Here is a 16,312-nt window from a genome sequence, read left to right as displayed (position 1 = left end):
CTGGGGAATGTGAGAACAGATATTTCGGATCCCTTTGAAGACTATAGGGCCAAAGGTAATACCCTCCGATAACAAAGAGAAAGAAGTTTTCTGAGAAACTTCTTTGTGTTCTGTGAAATCATCTCACAGAGTTACAGCTTTCCCCTCAAGATGCCTTTCGCTAAGACAGTTCTTGTGGAATTGGCAAAGTGATATTTGGAAGCCCATAGAGGGCTATGGTGAAAAAGGAAATATCCTCCGATGAAATCTGGAAAGAAGCTTTCTGAGAAACTGCTCTGTGATATGTGACTTCCACTCACAGAGTTACATCTGTATTTCGTGGATCTCTTTGCTAGCCTTATTTCTGTGGAATCTGAGAACAGATATTTCGGATCCCTTTGAAGACTGTAGGGCAAAGGAAATATCCTCCCATAACAAAGAGAAAGAAGCTTTCTGAAAACTTCTTTGTGTTCTGTGAAATCATCTCACAGAGTTACAGCTTTCCCCTCAAGAAGCCTTTCGCTAAGACAGTTCTTTTGGAATTGGCAAAGTGATATTTGGAAGCCCATAGAGGGCTATGGTGAAAAAGGAAATATCCTCCGATGAAATCTGGAAAGAAGCTTTCTGAGAAACTGCTCTGTGATATGTGACTTCCACTCACAGAGTTTCATCTGCATTTCGTGGATCTCTTTGCTAGCCTTATTTCTGTGGAATCTGAGAACAGATATTTCGGATCCCTTTGAAGACTGTAGGGCCAAAGGAAATATCCTCCCATAACAAAGAGAAAGAAGCTTTCTGAAAACTTCTTTGTGTTCTGTGAAATCATCTCACAGAGTTACAGATTTCCCCTCAAGAAGCCTTTCGCTAAGACAGTTCCTGTGGAATTGTCAAAGTGATATTTGGAAGCCCATAGAGGGCTATGGTGAAAAAGGAAATATCCTCAGATGAAATCTGAAAAGAAGCTTTCTGAGAAACGGCTCTGTGATATGTGACTTCCACTCCCAGAGTTACATCTGTATTTCGTGGATCTCTTTGCTAGCCTGATTTCTGTGGAATCTGAGAACAGTTATTTCGGATCCCTTTGAAGACTATAGGGCCAAAGGAAATACCCTCCGATAACAAAGAGAAAGAAGCTTTCTGAGAAATTTCTTTGTGTTCTGTGAAATCATCTCACAGAGTTACAGCTTTCCCCTCAAGAAGCCTTTCGCTAAGACAGTTCTTGTGGAATTGGCAAAGTGATATTTGGAAGCCCATAGAGGGCTATGGTGAAAAAGGAAATATCCTCCGAGGAAATCTGGAAAGAAGCTTTCTGAGAAACTGCTCTGTGATATGTGACTTCCACTCACAGAGTTACATCTGTATTTCGTGGATCTCTTTGCTAGCCTTATTTCTGTGGAATCTGAGAACAGATATTTCGGATCCCTTTGAAGACTATAGGTCCAAAGGAAATATCCTCGGATAACAAAGAGAAATAAGCTTTCTGAGAAACTTCTTTGTGTTCTGTGAAATCATCTCACAGAGTTACAGCTTTCCCCTCAAGAAGCCTTTCGCTAAGACAGTTCTTGTGGAATTGGCAAAGTGATATTTGGAAGCCCATCGAGGGCTATGGTTAAAAAGGAAATATGCTCAGATGAAATCTGGAAAGAAGCTTTCTGAGAAACTGCTCTGTGATATGTGACTTCCACTCACAGAGTTACATCTGTATTTCGTGGATCTCTTTGCTAGCCTTATTTCTGTGGAATCTGAGAACAGATATTTCGGATCCCTTTGAAGACGATAGGGCCAAAGGAAATATCCTCCGATAACAAAGAGAAAAAAGCTTTCTGAGAAACTTCATTGTGTTCTGTGAAATCATCTCAGAGAGTTACAGCTTTCCCCTCAAGAAGCCTTTCGCTAAGACAGTTCTTGTGGAATTGGCAAAGTGATATCTGGAAGCCCATAGAGGGCTATGGTGAAAAAGGAAATATCCTCCGATGAAATCTGGAAAGAAGCTTTCTGAGTAACTGCTCTGTGATATGTGACTTCCACTCCCAGAGTTACATCTGTATTTCGTGGATCTCTTTGCTAGCCTGATTTCTGTGGAATCTGAGAACAGATATTTCGGATCCCTTTGAAGACTGTAGGGCCAAAGGAAATATCCTCCGATAACAAAGGGAAAGAAGCTTTCTGAGAAACTTCTTTGTGTTCTGTGAAATCATCTCACAGACTTACAGCTTTCCCCTCAAGAAGCCTTTCGCTAAGACAGTTCTTGTGGATTTGGCAAAGTGATATTTGGAAGCCTATAGACGGCTATGGTGAAAAAGGAAATATCCTCCAATGAAATCTGGAAAGAAGCTTTCTGAGAAACTGCTCTGTGATATGTGACTTCCACTCACAGAGTTACATCTGCATTTCGTGGATCTCTCTGCTAGCCTTATTTCTGTGGAATCTGAGAACAGATATTCCGGATCCCTTTCAAGACTGTAGGGACAAAGGAAATATCCTCCGTTAACAAAGAGAAAGAAGCTTTCTGAGAAACTACTTTGTGTTCTGTGAAATCATCTCACAGAGTTACAGCTTTCCCCTCAAGAAGCCTTTCGCTAAGACAGTTCTTGTGGAATTGGCAAAGTGATATTTGGAAGCCCATAGAGGGCTATGGTGAAAAAGGAAATATCCTCCGATGAAATCTGGAAAGAAGCTTTCTGAGAAACTGCTCTGTGATATGTGACTTCCACTCACAGAGTTACATCTGTATTTCGTGGATCTCTTTGCTAGCCTTATTTCTGTGGAATCTGAGAACAGATATTTCGGATCCCTTTGAAGACGATAGGGCCAAAGGACATATCCTCTGATAACAAAGAGAAAAAAGCTTTCTGAGAAACTTCATTGTGTTCTGTGAAATCATCTCAGAGAGTTACAGCTTTCCCCTCAAGATGCCTTTCGCTAAGACAGTTCTTGTGGAATTGGCAAAGTGATATCTGGAAGCCCATAGAGGGCCATGGTGAAAAAAGAAATATCCTCCGATGAAATCTGGAAAGAAGCTTTCTGAGTAACTGCTCTGTGATATGTGACTTCTACTCACAGAGTTACATCTGTATTTCGTTTATCTCTTTGCTAGCCTTATTTCTGTGGAATCTGAGAACAGATATTTCGGATCCCATTGAAGACTATAGGGCCAAAGGAAATATCCTCCGATAACAAAGGGAAAGAAGCTTTCTGAGAAACTATTTTGTGTTCTGTGAAATCATCTCACAGAGTTACAGCTTGCCCCTCAAGAAGCCTTTCGCTAAGACAGTTCTTGTGGAATTGGCAAAGTGATATTTGGAATCCAATAGAGGGCTATGGTGAAAAAGGAAGTATCCTCCGATGAAATCTGGAAAGAAGCTTTCTGAGAAACTGCTCTGTGATATGTGACTTCCACTCACAGAGTTACATCTGTATTTCGTGGATCTCTTTGCTAGCCTTATTTCTGTGGAATCTGAGAACAGATATTTCGGATCCCTTTGAAGACTGTAGGGACAAAGGAAATATCCTCCCATAACAAAGAGAAAGAAGCTTTCTGAAAACTTCTTTGTGTTCTGTGAAATCATCTCACAGAGTTACAGCTTTCCCCTCAAGAAGCCTTTCGCTAATACAGTTCCTGTGGAATTGTCAAAGTGATATTTGGAAGCCCATAGAGGGCTATGGTGAAAAAGGAAATATCCTCAGATGAAATCTGGAAAGAAGCTTTCTGAGTAACGGCTCTGTGATATGTGACTTCCACTCCCAGAGTTACATCTGTATTTCGTGGATCTCTTTGCTAACCTGATTTCTGTGTAATCTGAGAACAGATATTTCGGATCCCTTTGAAGACTATAGGGCCAAAGGAAATATCCTCCGATAACAAAGAGAAAGAAGCTTTCTGAGAAACTTCTTTGTGTTCTGTGAAATCATCTCACAGAGTTACATCTTTCCCCTCAAGAAGCCTTTCGCTAAGACAGTTCTTGTGGAATTGGCAAAGTGATATTTGGAATCCAATAGAGGGCTATGGTGAAAAAGGAAGTATCCTCCGATGAAATCTGGAAAGAAGCTTTCTGAGAAACTGCTCTGTGATATGTGACTTCCACTCACAGAGTTACATCTGTATTTCGTGGATCTCTTTGCTAGCCTTATTTCTGTGGAATCTGAGAACAGATATTTCGGATCCCTTTGAAGACTGTAGGGACAAAGGAAATATCCTCCCATAACAAAGAGAAAGAAGCTTTCTGAAAACTTCTTTGTGTTCTGTGAAATCATCTCACAGAGTTACAGCTTTTCCCTCAAGAAGCCTTTCGCTAAGACAGTTCTTGTGGAATTGTCAAAGTGATATTTGGAAGCCCATAGAGGACTATGGTGAAAAAGGAAATATCCTCCGATGAAATCTGGAAAGAAGCTTTCTGAGAAATTGCTCTGTGATATGTGACTTCCACTCACAGAGTTACATCTGTATTTCGTGTATCTCCTTGCTAGCCTTATTTCTGTGGAATCTGAGAACAGATATTTCGGATCCCTTTGAAGACTATAGGGCCAAAGGAAATATCCTCCCTTAACAAAGAGAAAGAAGCTTTCTGAGAAACTTCTTTGTGTTCTGTGAAATCATCTCACAGAGTTACAGCTTTCCCCTCAAGAAGCCTTACGCTCAGACAGTTCTTGTGGAATTGGCAAAGTGATATTTGGAAGCCCATAGAGGGCTGTGGAGAAAAAGGAAATAACCTCCGATGAAATCTGGAAAGAAGCTTTCTGAGAAACTGCTCTGTGATATATGACTTCCACTCACAGAGTTATATCTGTATTTCGTGGATCTCTTTGCTAGCCTTATTTCTGTGGTATCTGACAACAGATATTTCGGATCCCTTTGAAGACTGTAGGGAAAAAGGAAATATACTCCCATAACAAAGAGAAAGAAGCTTTCTGAAAACTTCTTTGTGTTCTGTGAAATCATCTCACAGAGTTACAGCTTTCCCCTCAAGAAGCCTTTCGTTAAGACAGTTCTTGTGGAATTGGCAAAGTGATATTTGGAAGCCCATAGAGGGCTATGGTGAAAAAGGAAGTATCCTCCGATGAAATCTGGAAAGAAGCTTTCTGAGAAAGTGCTCTGTGATATGTGACTTCCACTCACAGAGTTATATCTGTATTTCGTGGATCTCTTTGCTAGCCTTATTTCTGGGGAATGTGAGAACAGATATTTCGGATCCCTTTGAAGACTATAGGGCCAAAGGTAATACCCTCCGATAACAAAGAGAAAGAAGCTTTCTCAGAAACTTCTTTGTGTTCTGTGAAATCATCTCACAGAGTTACAGCTTTCCCCTCAAGATGCCTTTCGCTAAGACAGTTCTTGTGGAATTGGCAAAGTGATATTTGGAAGCCCATAGAGGGCTATGGTGAAAAAGGAAATATCCTCCGATGAAATCTGGAAAGAAGCTTTCTGAGAAACTGCTCTGTGATATGTGACTTCCACTCACAGAGTTACATCCGTATTTCGTGGATCTCTTTGCTAGCATTATTTCTGTGGAATCTGAGAACAGATATTTCGGATCCCTTTGAAGACTGTAGGGCAAAGGAAATATCCTCCCATAACAAAGAGAAAGAAGCTTTCTGAAAACTTCTTTGTGTTCTGTGAAATCATCTCACAGAGTTACAGCTTTCCCCTAAAGAAGCCTTTCGCTAAGACAGTTATTGTGGAATTGGCAAAGTGATATTTGGAAGCCCATAGAGGGCTATGGTGAAAAAGGAAATATCCTCCGATGAAATCTGGAAAGAAGCTTTCTGAGAAACTGCTCTGTGATATGTGACTTCCACTCACAGAGTTACATCTGCATTTCGTGGATCTCTTTGCTAGCCTTATTTCTGTGGAATCTGAGAACAGATATTTCGGATCCCTTTGAAGACTGTAGGGCCAAAGGAAATATCCTCCCATAACAAAGAGAAAGAAGCTTTCTGAAAACTTCTTTGTGTTCTGTGAAATCATCTCACAGAGTTACAGCTTTCCCCTCAAGAAGCCTTTCGCTAAGACAGTTCCTGTGGAAATGTCAAAGTGATATTTGGAAGCCCATAGAGGGCTATGGTGAAAAAGGAAATATCCTCAGATGAAATCTGGAAAGAAGCTTTCTGAGAAACGGCTCTGTGATATGTGACTTCCACTCCCAGAGTTACATCTGTATTTCGTGGATCTCTTTGCTAGCCTGATTTCTGTGGAATCTGAGAACAGATATTTCGGATCCCTTTGAAGACTATAGGGCCAAAGGAAATACCCTCCGATAACAAAGAGAAAGAAGCTTTCTGAGAAATTTCTTTGTGTTCTGTGAAATCATCTCACAGAGTTACAGCTTTCCCCTCAAGAAGCCTTTCGCTAAGACAGTTCTTGTGGAATTGGCAAAGTGATATTTGGAAGCCCATAGAGGGCTATGGTGAAAAAGGAAATATCCTCCGAGGAAATCTGGAAAGAAGCTTTCTGAGAAACTGCTCTGTGATATGTGACTTCCACTCACAGAGTTACATCTGTATTTCGTGGATCTCTTTGCTAGCCTTATTTCTGTGGAATCTGAGAACAGATATTTCGGATCCCTTTGAAGACTATAGGTCCAAAGGAATATCCTCGGATAACAAAGAGAAATAAGCTTTCTGAGAAACTTCTTTGTGTTCTGTGAAATCATCTCACAGAGTTACAGCTTTCCCCTCAAGAAGCCTTTCGCTAAGACAGTTCTTGTGGAATTGGCAAAGTGATATTTGGAAGCCCCTAGAGGGCTATGGTGAAAAAGGAAATATCCTCAGATGAAATCTGGAAAGAAGCTTTCTGAGAAAATGTTCTGTGATATGTGACTTCCACTCACAGAGTTACATCTGTATTTCGTGGATCTCTTTGCTAGCCTGATTTCTGTGGAATCTGAGAACAGATATTTCGGATCCCTTTGAAGACTGTAGGGCCAAAGGAAATATCCTCCGATAACAAAGGGAAAGAAGCTTTCTGAGAAACTTCTTTGTGTTCTGTGAAATCATCTCACAGAGTTACAGCTTTCCCCTCAAGAAGCCTTTCGCTAAGACAGTTCTTGTGGAATTGGCAAAGTGATATTTGGAAGCCTATAGACGGCTATGGTGAAAAAGGAAATATCCTCCGATGAAATCTGGAAAGAAGCTTTCTGAGAAACTGCTCTGTGATATGTGACTTCCACTCACAGAGTTACATCTGTATTTCCTGGATCCCTTTGCTAGCCTTATTTCTGTGGAATCTGAGAACAGATATTTCGGATCCCTTTGAAGACGATAGGGCCAAAGGACATATCCTCCGATAACAAAGAGAAAAAAGCTTTCTGAGAAACTTCATTGTGTTCTGTGAAATCATCTCAGAGAGTTACAGCTTTCCCCTCAAGAAGCCTTTCGATAAGACAGATCTTGTGGAATTGGCAAAGTGATATCTGGAAGCCCATAGAGGGCTATGGTGAAAAAGGAAATATCCTCCGATGAAATCTGGAAAGAAGCTTTCTGAGTAACTGCTCTGTGATATGTGACTTCCACTCACAGAGTTACATCTGTATTTCGTGGATCTCTTTGCTAGCCTTATTTCTGTGGTATCTGAGAACAGATATTTCGGATCCCATTGAAGACTATAGGGCCAAAGGAAATATCCTCCGATAACAAAGGGAAAGAAGCTTTGTGAGAAACTTCTTTGTGTTCTGTGAAATCATATCACAGAGTTACAGCTATCCCCTCAAGAAGCCTTTCGCTAGGACACTTCTTGTGGAATTGGCAAAGTGATATTTGGAAGCCCATAGAGGGCTATGGTGAAAAAGGAAATATCCTCCGATGAAATCTGGAAAGAAGCTTTCTGAGAAACTGCTCTGTGATATGTGACTTCCACTCACAGAGTTACATCTGTATTTCGTGGGTCTCTTTGCTAGCCTTATTTCTGTGGAATCTGAGAACAGATATTTCGGATCCCTTTAAAGACTATAGGGCCAAAGGAAATATCCTCCGATAACAAAGAGAAAAAAGCTTTCTGAGAAACTTCATTGTGTTCTGTGAAATCATCTCACAGAGTTACAGCTTTCCCCTCAAGAAGCCTTTCGCTAAGACAGTTCTTGTGGAATTGGCAAAGTGATATCTGGAAGCCCATAGAGGGCTATGGTGAAAAAGGAATTATCCTCCGATGAAATCTGGAAAGAAGCTTTCTGAGTAACTGCTCTGTGATATGTGACTTCAACTCACAGAGTTACATCTGTATTTCGTGGATCTCTTTGCTAGCCTTATTTCTGTGGAATCTGAGAACAGATATTTCGGATCCCTTTGGAGACTATAGGGCCAAAGGAAATATCCTCCGATAACAAAGAGAAAGAAGCTTTCTGAGAAACTTCTTTGTGTTCTGTGGAATCATCTCACAGAGTTACAGCTTTCCCCTGAAGAAGCCTTTCGCTAAGACAGTTTTTGTGGAATTGGCAAAGTGATATTTGGAATCCCATAGAGGGCTATGGTGAAAAAGGAAATATCCTCCGATGAAATCTGGAAAGAAGCTTTCTGAGAAACTGCTCTTTGATATGTGACTTTCTCTCACAGAGTTACCTCTGTATTTCGTGGATCTCTTTGCTAGCCTTATTTCTGTGGAATCTGAGAACTGATATTTCGAATCCCTTTGAAGACTATAGGGCCAAAGGAAATATCCTCCGATAACAAAGAGAAAGAAGCTTTCTGAGAAACTTCATTGTGTTCTGTGAAATCATCTCACAGGGTTACAGCTTTCCCCTCAAGAAGCCTTTCGCTAAGACAGTTCTTGTGGAATTGGCAAAGTGATATTTGGAAGCCCATAGAGGGCTATGGTGAAAAAGGAAATATCCTGCAATGAAATCTGGAAAGAAGCTTTCTGAGAAAGTGCTCTGTGATATGTGACTTCCACTCACAGAGTTACATCTGTATTTCGTGGATCTCTCTGCTAGCCTTATTTCTGTGGAATCTGAGAACAGATATTCCGGATCCCTTTGAAGACTGTAGGGACAAAGGAAATATCCTCGCATAACAAAGAGAAAGAAGCTTTCTGAGAAACTTCTTTGTGTTCTGTGAAATCATCTCACAGAGTTACAGCTTTCCCCTCCAGAAGCCTTTCGCTAAGACAGTTCTTGTGGAATTGGCAAAGTGATATCTGGAAGCCCATAGAGGGCTATGGTGAAAAAGGAAATATCCTCCGATGAAATCTGGAAAGAAGCTTTCTGAGAAACTGCTCTGTGATATGTGACTTCCACTCAGAGAGTTACATCTGTATTTCGTGGATCTCTTTGCTAGCCTTATTTCTGTGGAATCTGAGAACAGATATTTCGGATCCCTTTGAAGACTATAGGGCCAAAGGAAATATCCTCCGATTACAAAGAGAAAGAAGCTTTCTGAGAAACTTCGTTGTGTTCTGTGAAATCATCTCACAGAGTTACAGCTTTCCCCTCAAGAAGCCTTTCGCTAAGACAGTTCTTGTGGAATTGGCAAAGTGATATTTGGAAGCCCATAGAGGGCTATGGTGAAAAAGGAAATATCCTCCGATGAAATCTGGAAAGAAGCTTTCTGAGAAACTGCTCTGTGATATGTGACTTCCACTCACAGAGTTACATCTGTATTTCGTGGGTCTCTTTGCTAGCCTTATTTCTGCGGAATCTGAGAACAGATATTTCGGATCTCTTTGAAGACTATAGGGCCAAAGGAAATATCCTCCCATTACAAAGAGAAAGAAGCTTTCTGAGAAACTTCTTTGTGTTCTGTGAAATCATCTCACAGATTTACAGCATTCCCCTCAAGAAGCCTTTCGCTAAGACAGTTCTTGTGGAATTTGCAAAGTGATATTTGGAAGCCCATAGAGGGCTATGGTGAAAAAGGAAATATCCTCCGATGAAATCTGGAAAGAAGCTTTCTGAGAAACTGCTCTGTGATATGTGACTTCCACTCACAGAGTTACATCTGTATTTCCTGGATCCCTTTGCTAGCCTTATTTCTGTGGAATCTGAGAACAGATATTTCGGATCCCTTTGAAGACGATAGGGCCAAAGGAAATATCCTCCGATAACAAAGAGAAAAAAGCTTTCTGAGAAACTTCATTGTGTTCTGTGAAAGCATCTCAGAGAGTTACAGCTTTCCCCTCAAGAACCCTTTCGCTAAGACAGTTCTTGTGGAATTGGCAAAGTGATATCTGGAAGCCCATAGAGGGCTATGGTGAAAAAGGTAATATCCTCCGATGAAATCTGGAAAGAAGCTTTCTGAGAAACTCCTCTGTGATATGTGACTTCCACTCACAGAGTTACATCTGTACTTCGTGGATCTCTTTGCTAGCCTTATTTCTGTGGAATCTGAGAACAGATATTTCGGATCCCTTTGAAGACTATAGGGCCAAAGGAAATATCCTCCCATAACAAAGAGAAAGAAGCTTTCTGAGAAACTTCTTTGTGTTCTGTGAAATCATCTCACAGAGTTACAGCTTTCCCCTCAAGAAGCCTTTCGCTAAGACAGTTCTTGTGGAATTGGCAAAGTGATATCTGGAAGCCCATAGAGGGCTAGGGAGAAAAAGGAAATATCCTCCGATGAAATCTGGAAAGAAGCTTTCTGAGAAACTGCTCTGTGATATGTGACTTCCACTCACAGAGTTACATCTCTGTTTCGTGGATCTCTTTGCTAGCCTTATTTCTCTGGAATCTGAGAACAGATATTTCGGATCCCTTTGAAGACTATAGGGCCAAAGGAAATATCCTCCGATAACAAAGAGAAAGAAGCTTTCTGAGAAACTTCTTTGTGTTCTGTGAAATCATCTCACAGAGTTACAGCTTTCCCCTCAGGAAGCCTTTCGCTAAGACAGTTCTTGTGGATTTGGCAAAGTGATATTAGGAAGCCTATAGACGGCTATGGTGAAAAAGGAAATATCCTCCAATGAAATCTGGAAAGAAGCTTTCTGAGAAACTGCTCTGTGATATGTGACTTCCACTCACAGAGTTACATCTGTATTTCGTGGAACTCTTTGCTAGCCTTATTTCTGTGGAATCTGAGAACCGATATGTCGGATCCCTTTGAAGAGTATAGGGCCAAAGGAAATATCCTTCGATTACAAAGAGAAAGAAACTTTCTGAGAAACTTCATTGTGTTCTGTGAAATCATCTCACAGCGTTACAGCTTTCCCCTCAAGAAGCCTTTCGCTAAGACAGTTCTTGTGGAATTGGCGAAGTGATATTTGGAAGCCCATAGAGCGCTATGGTGAAAAAGGAAATATCGTACGATGAAATCTGGAAAGAAGCTTTCTGAGAAACTACTCTGTGATATGTGACTTCCACTCACAGAGTTACATCCGTATTTCGTGGATCTCTTTGCTAGCCTTATTTCTGTGGAATCTGAGAACAGATATTTCGGATCCCTTTGAAGAGTATAGGGCCAAAGGAAATATCCTCCGATTACAAAGAGAAAGAAGCTTTCTGAGAAACTTCTTTGTGTTCTGTGAAATCATCTCACAGAGTTACAGCTTTCCCCTCAAGAAGCCTTTCGCTAAGACAGTTCTTGTGGAATTGGCAAAGTGATATTTGGAAGCCCATAGAGGGCTATGGTGAAAAAGGAAATATCGCCCGATGAAATCTGGAATGAAGCTTTCTGAGAAACTGCTCTGTGATATGTGACTTCCACTCACAGAGTTACATCTGTATTTCGTGGATCTCTTTGCTAGCCTTACTTCTGTGGAATCTGAGAACAGATATTTCGGATCCCTTTGAAGACTATAGGGCCAAAGGAAATATCCTCCGATAAGAAAGAGAAAGAAGCTTTCTGAGAAACTTCTTTGTGTTCTGTGAAATCATCTCACAGAGTTACAGCTTTCCCTTCAAGAAGCCTTTCGCTAAGACAGTTCTTGTGGAATTGGCAAAGTGATATCTGGAAGCCCATAGAGGGCTATGGTGAAAAAGGAAATATCCTCCGATGAAATCTGGAAAGAAGCTTTCTGAGTAACTGCTCTGTGATATGTAACTTCCACTCACAGAGTTACATCTGTATTTCGTGGATCTCTTTGCTAGCCTTATTTCTGTGGAATCTGAGAACAGATATTTCGGATCCCTTTGGAGACTATAGGGCCAAAGGAAATATCCTCCGATAACAAAGAGAAAGAAGCTTTCTGAGAAACTTCTTTGTGTTCTGTGAAATCATCTCACAGAGTTACAGCTTTCCCCTCAAGAAGCCTTTCGCTAAGACAGTTCCTGTGGAATTGTCAAAGTGATATTTGGAAGCCCATAGAGGGCTATGGTGAAAAAGGAAATATCCTCAGATGAAATCTGGAAAGAAGCTTTCTGAGAAACGGCTCTGGGATATGTGACTTCCACTCCCAGAGTTACATCTGTATTTCGTGGATCTCTTTGCTAGCCTGATTTCTGTGGAATCTGAGAACAGATATTTCGGTTCCTTTGAAGACTATAGGGCCAAAGGAAATATCCTCCGATAACAAAGAGAAAGAAGCTTTCTGAGAAACTTCTTTGTGTTCTGTGAAATCATCTCACAGAGTTACAGCTTTTCCCTCAAGAAGCCTTTCGCTAAGACAGTTCTTGTGGAATTCTCAAAGTGATATTTGGAAGCCCATAGAGGACTATGGTGAAAAAGGAAATATCCTCCGATGAAATCTGGAAAGAAGCTTTCTGAGAAACTGCTCTGAGATATGTGACTTCCACTCACAGAGTTACATCTGTATTTCGTGGATCTCCTTGCTAGCCTTATTTCTGTGGAATCTGAGAACAGATATTTCGGATCCCTTTGAAGACTATAGGGCTAAAGGAAATATCCTCCCTTAACAAAGAGAAAGAAGCTTTCTGAGAAACTTCTTTGTGTTCTGTGAAATCATCTCACAGAGTTACAGCTTTCCCCTCAAGAAGCCTTACGCTCAGACAGTTCTTGTGGAATTGTCAAAGTGATATTTGGAAGCCCATAGAGGGCTTTGGAGAAAAAGGAAATAACCTCCGATGAAATCTGGAAAGAATCTTTCTGAGAAACTGCTCTGTGATATATGACTTCCACTCACAGAGTTACATCTGTATTTCGTGGATCTCTTTGATAGCCTTATTTCTGTGGAATCTGACAACAGATATTTCGGATCCCTTTGAAGACTGTAGGGAAAAAGGAAATATCCTCCCATAACAAAGAGAAAGAAGCTTTCTGAAAACTTCTTTGTGTTCTGTGAAATCATCTCACAGAGTTACAGCTTTCCCCTCAAGAAGCCTTTCGTTAAGACAGTTCTTGTGGAATTGGCAAAGTGATATTTGGAAGCCCATAGAGGGCTATGGTGAAAAAGGAAGTATCCTCCGATGAAATCTGGAAAGAAGCTTTGTGAGAAAGTGCTCAGTGATATGTGACTTCCACTCACAGAGTTATATCTGTATTTCGTGGATCTCTTTGCTAGCCTTATTTCTGGGGAATGTGAGAACAGATATTTCGGATCCCTTTGAAGACTATAGGGCCAAAGGTAATACCCTCCGATAACAAAGAGAAAGAAGTTTTCTGAGAAACTTCTTTGTGTTCTGTGAAATCATCTCACAGAGTTACAGCTTTCCCCTCAAGATGCCTTTCGCTAAGACAGTTCTTGTGGAATTGGCAAAGTGATATTTGGAAGCCCATAGAGGGCTATGGTGAAAAAGGAAATATCCTCCGATGAAATCTGGAAAGAAGCTTTCTGAGAAACTGCTCTGTGATATGTGACTTCCACTCACAGAGTTACATCTGTATTTCGTGGATCTCTTTGCTAGCCTTATTTCTGTGGAATCTGAGAACAGATATTTCGGATCCCTTTGAAGACTGTAGGGCAAAGGAAATATCCTCCCATAACAAAGAGAAAGAAGCTTTCTGAAAACTTCTTTGTGTTCTGTGAAATCATCTCACAGAGTTACAGCTTTCCCCTCAAGAAGCCTTTCGCTAAGACAGTTCTTTTGGAATTGGCAAAGTGATATTTGGAAGCCCATAGAGGGCTATGGTGAAAAAGGAAATATCCTCCGATGAAATCTGGAAAGAAGCTTTCTGAGAAACTGCTCTGTGATATGTGACTTCCACTCACAGAGTTTCATCTGCATTTCGTGGATCTCTTTGCTAGCCTTATTTCTGTGGAATCTGAGAACAGATATTTCGGATCCCTTTGAAGACTGTAGGGCCAAAGGAAATATCCTCCCATAACAAAGAGAAAGAAGCTTTCTGAAAACTTCTTTGTGTTCTGTGAAATCATCTCACAGAGTTACAGATTTCCCCTCAAGAAGCCTTTCGCTAAGACAGTTCCTGTGGAATTGTCAAAGTGATATTTGGAAGCCCATAGAGGGCTATGGTGAAAAAGGAAATATCCTCAGATGAAATCTGAAAAGAAGCTTTCTGAGAAACGGCTCTGTGATATGTGACTTCCACTCCCAGAGTTACATCTGTATTTCGTGGATCTCTTTGCTAGCCTGATTTCTGTGGAATCTGAGAACAGTTATTTCGGATCCCTTTGAAGACTATAGGGCCAAAGGAAATACCCTCCGATAACAAAGAGAAAGAAGCTTTCTGAGAAATTTCTTTGTGTTCTGTGAAATCATCTCACAGAGTTACAGCTTTCCCCTCAAGAAGCCTTTCGCTAAGACAGTTCTTGTGGAATTGGCAAAGTGATATTTGGAAGCCCATAGAGGGCTATGGTGAAAAAGGAAATATCCTCCGAGGAAATCTGGAAAGAAGCTTTCTGAGAAACTGCTCTGTGATATGTGACTTCCACTCACAGAGTTACATCTGTATTTCGTGGATCTCTTTGCTAGCCTTATTTCTGTGGAATCTGAGAACAGATATTTCGGATCCCTTTGAAGACTATAGGTCCAAAGGAAATATCCTCGGATAACAAAGAGAAATAAGCTTTCTGAGAAACTTCTTTGTGTTCTGTGAAATCATCTCACAGAGTTACAGCTTTCCCCTCAAGAAGCCTTTCGCTAAGACAGTTCTTGTGGAATTGGCAAAGTGATATTTGGAAGCCCATCGAGGGCTATGGTTAAAAAGGAAATATGCTCAGATGAAATCTGGAAAGAAGCTTTCTGAGAAACTGCTCTGTGATATGTGACTTCCACTCACAGAGTTACATCTGTATTTCGTGGATCTCTTTGCTAGCCTTATTTCTGTGGAATCTGAGAACAGATATTTCGGATCCCTTTGAAGACGATAGGGCCAAAGGAAATATCCTCCGATAACAAAGAGAAAAAAGCTTTCTGAGAAACTTCATTGTGTTCTGTGAAATCATCTCAGAGAGTTACAGCTTTCCCCTCAAGAAGCCTTTCGCTAAGACAGTTCTTGTGGAATTGGCAAAGTGATATCTGGAAGCCCATAGAGGGCTATGGTGAAAAAGGAAATATCCTCCGATGAAATCTGGAAAGAAGCTTTCTGAGTAACTGCTCTGTGATATGTGACTTCCACTCCCAGAGTTACATCTGTATTTCGTGGATCTCTTTGCTAGCCTGATTTCTGTGGAATCTGAGAACAGATATTTCGGATCCCTTTGAAGACTGTAGGGCCAAAGGAAATATCCTCCGATAACAAAGGGAAAGAAGCTTTCTGAGAAACTTCTTTGTGTTCTGTGAAATCATCTCACAGACTTACAGCTTTCCCCTCAAGAAGCCTTTCGCTAAGACAGTTCTTGTGGATTTGGCAAAGTGATATTTGGAAGCCTATAGACGGCTATGGTGAAAAAGGAAATATCCTCCAATGAAATCTGGAAAGAAGCTTTCTGAGAAACTGCTCTGTGATATGTGACTTCCACTCACAGAGTTACATCTGCATTTCGTGGATCTCTCTGCTAGCCTTATTTCTGTGGAATCTGAGAACAGATATTCCGGATCCCTTTCAAGACTGTAGGGACAAAGGAAATATCCTCCGTTAACAAAGAGAAAGAAGCTTTCTGAGAAACTACTTTGTGTTCTGTGAAATCATCTCACAGAGTTACAGCTTTCCCCTCAAGAAGCCTTTCGCTAAGACAGTTCTTGTGGAATTGGCAAAGTGATATTTGGAAGCCCATAGAGGGCTATGGTGAAAAAGGAAATATCCTCCGATGAAATCTGGAAAGAAGCTTTCTGAGAAACTGCTCTGTGATATGTGACTTCCACTCACAGAGTTACATCTGTATTTCGTGGATCTCTTTGCTAGCCTTATTTCTGTGGAATCTGAGAACAGATATTTCGGATCCCTTTGAAGACGATAGGGCCAAAGGACATATCCTCTGATAACAAAGAGAAAAAAGCTTTCTGAGAAACTTCATTGTGTTCTGTGAAATCATCTCAGAGAGTTACAGCTTTCCCCTCAAGAAGCCTTTCGCTAAGACAGTTCTTGTGGAATTGGCAAAGTGATATCTGGAAGCCCA

The sequence above is a fragment of the Macaca mulatta genome, chromosome 12 (genome assembly GCF_049350105.2).
Source record: "Macaca mulatta isolate MMU2019108-1 chromosome 12, T2T-MMU8v2.0, whole genome shotgun sequence".
NCBI classification, from domain to species: Eukaryota; Metazoa; Chordata; class Mammalia; order Primates; family Cercopithecidae; genus Macaca; species Macaca mulatta.
Note: the sequence above shows the minus strand (reverse complement) of the source record.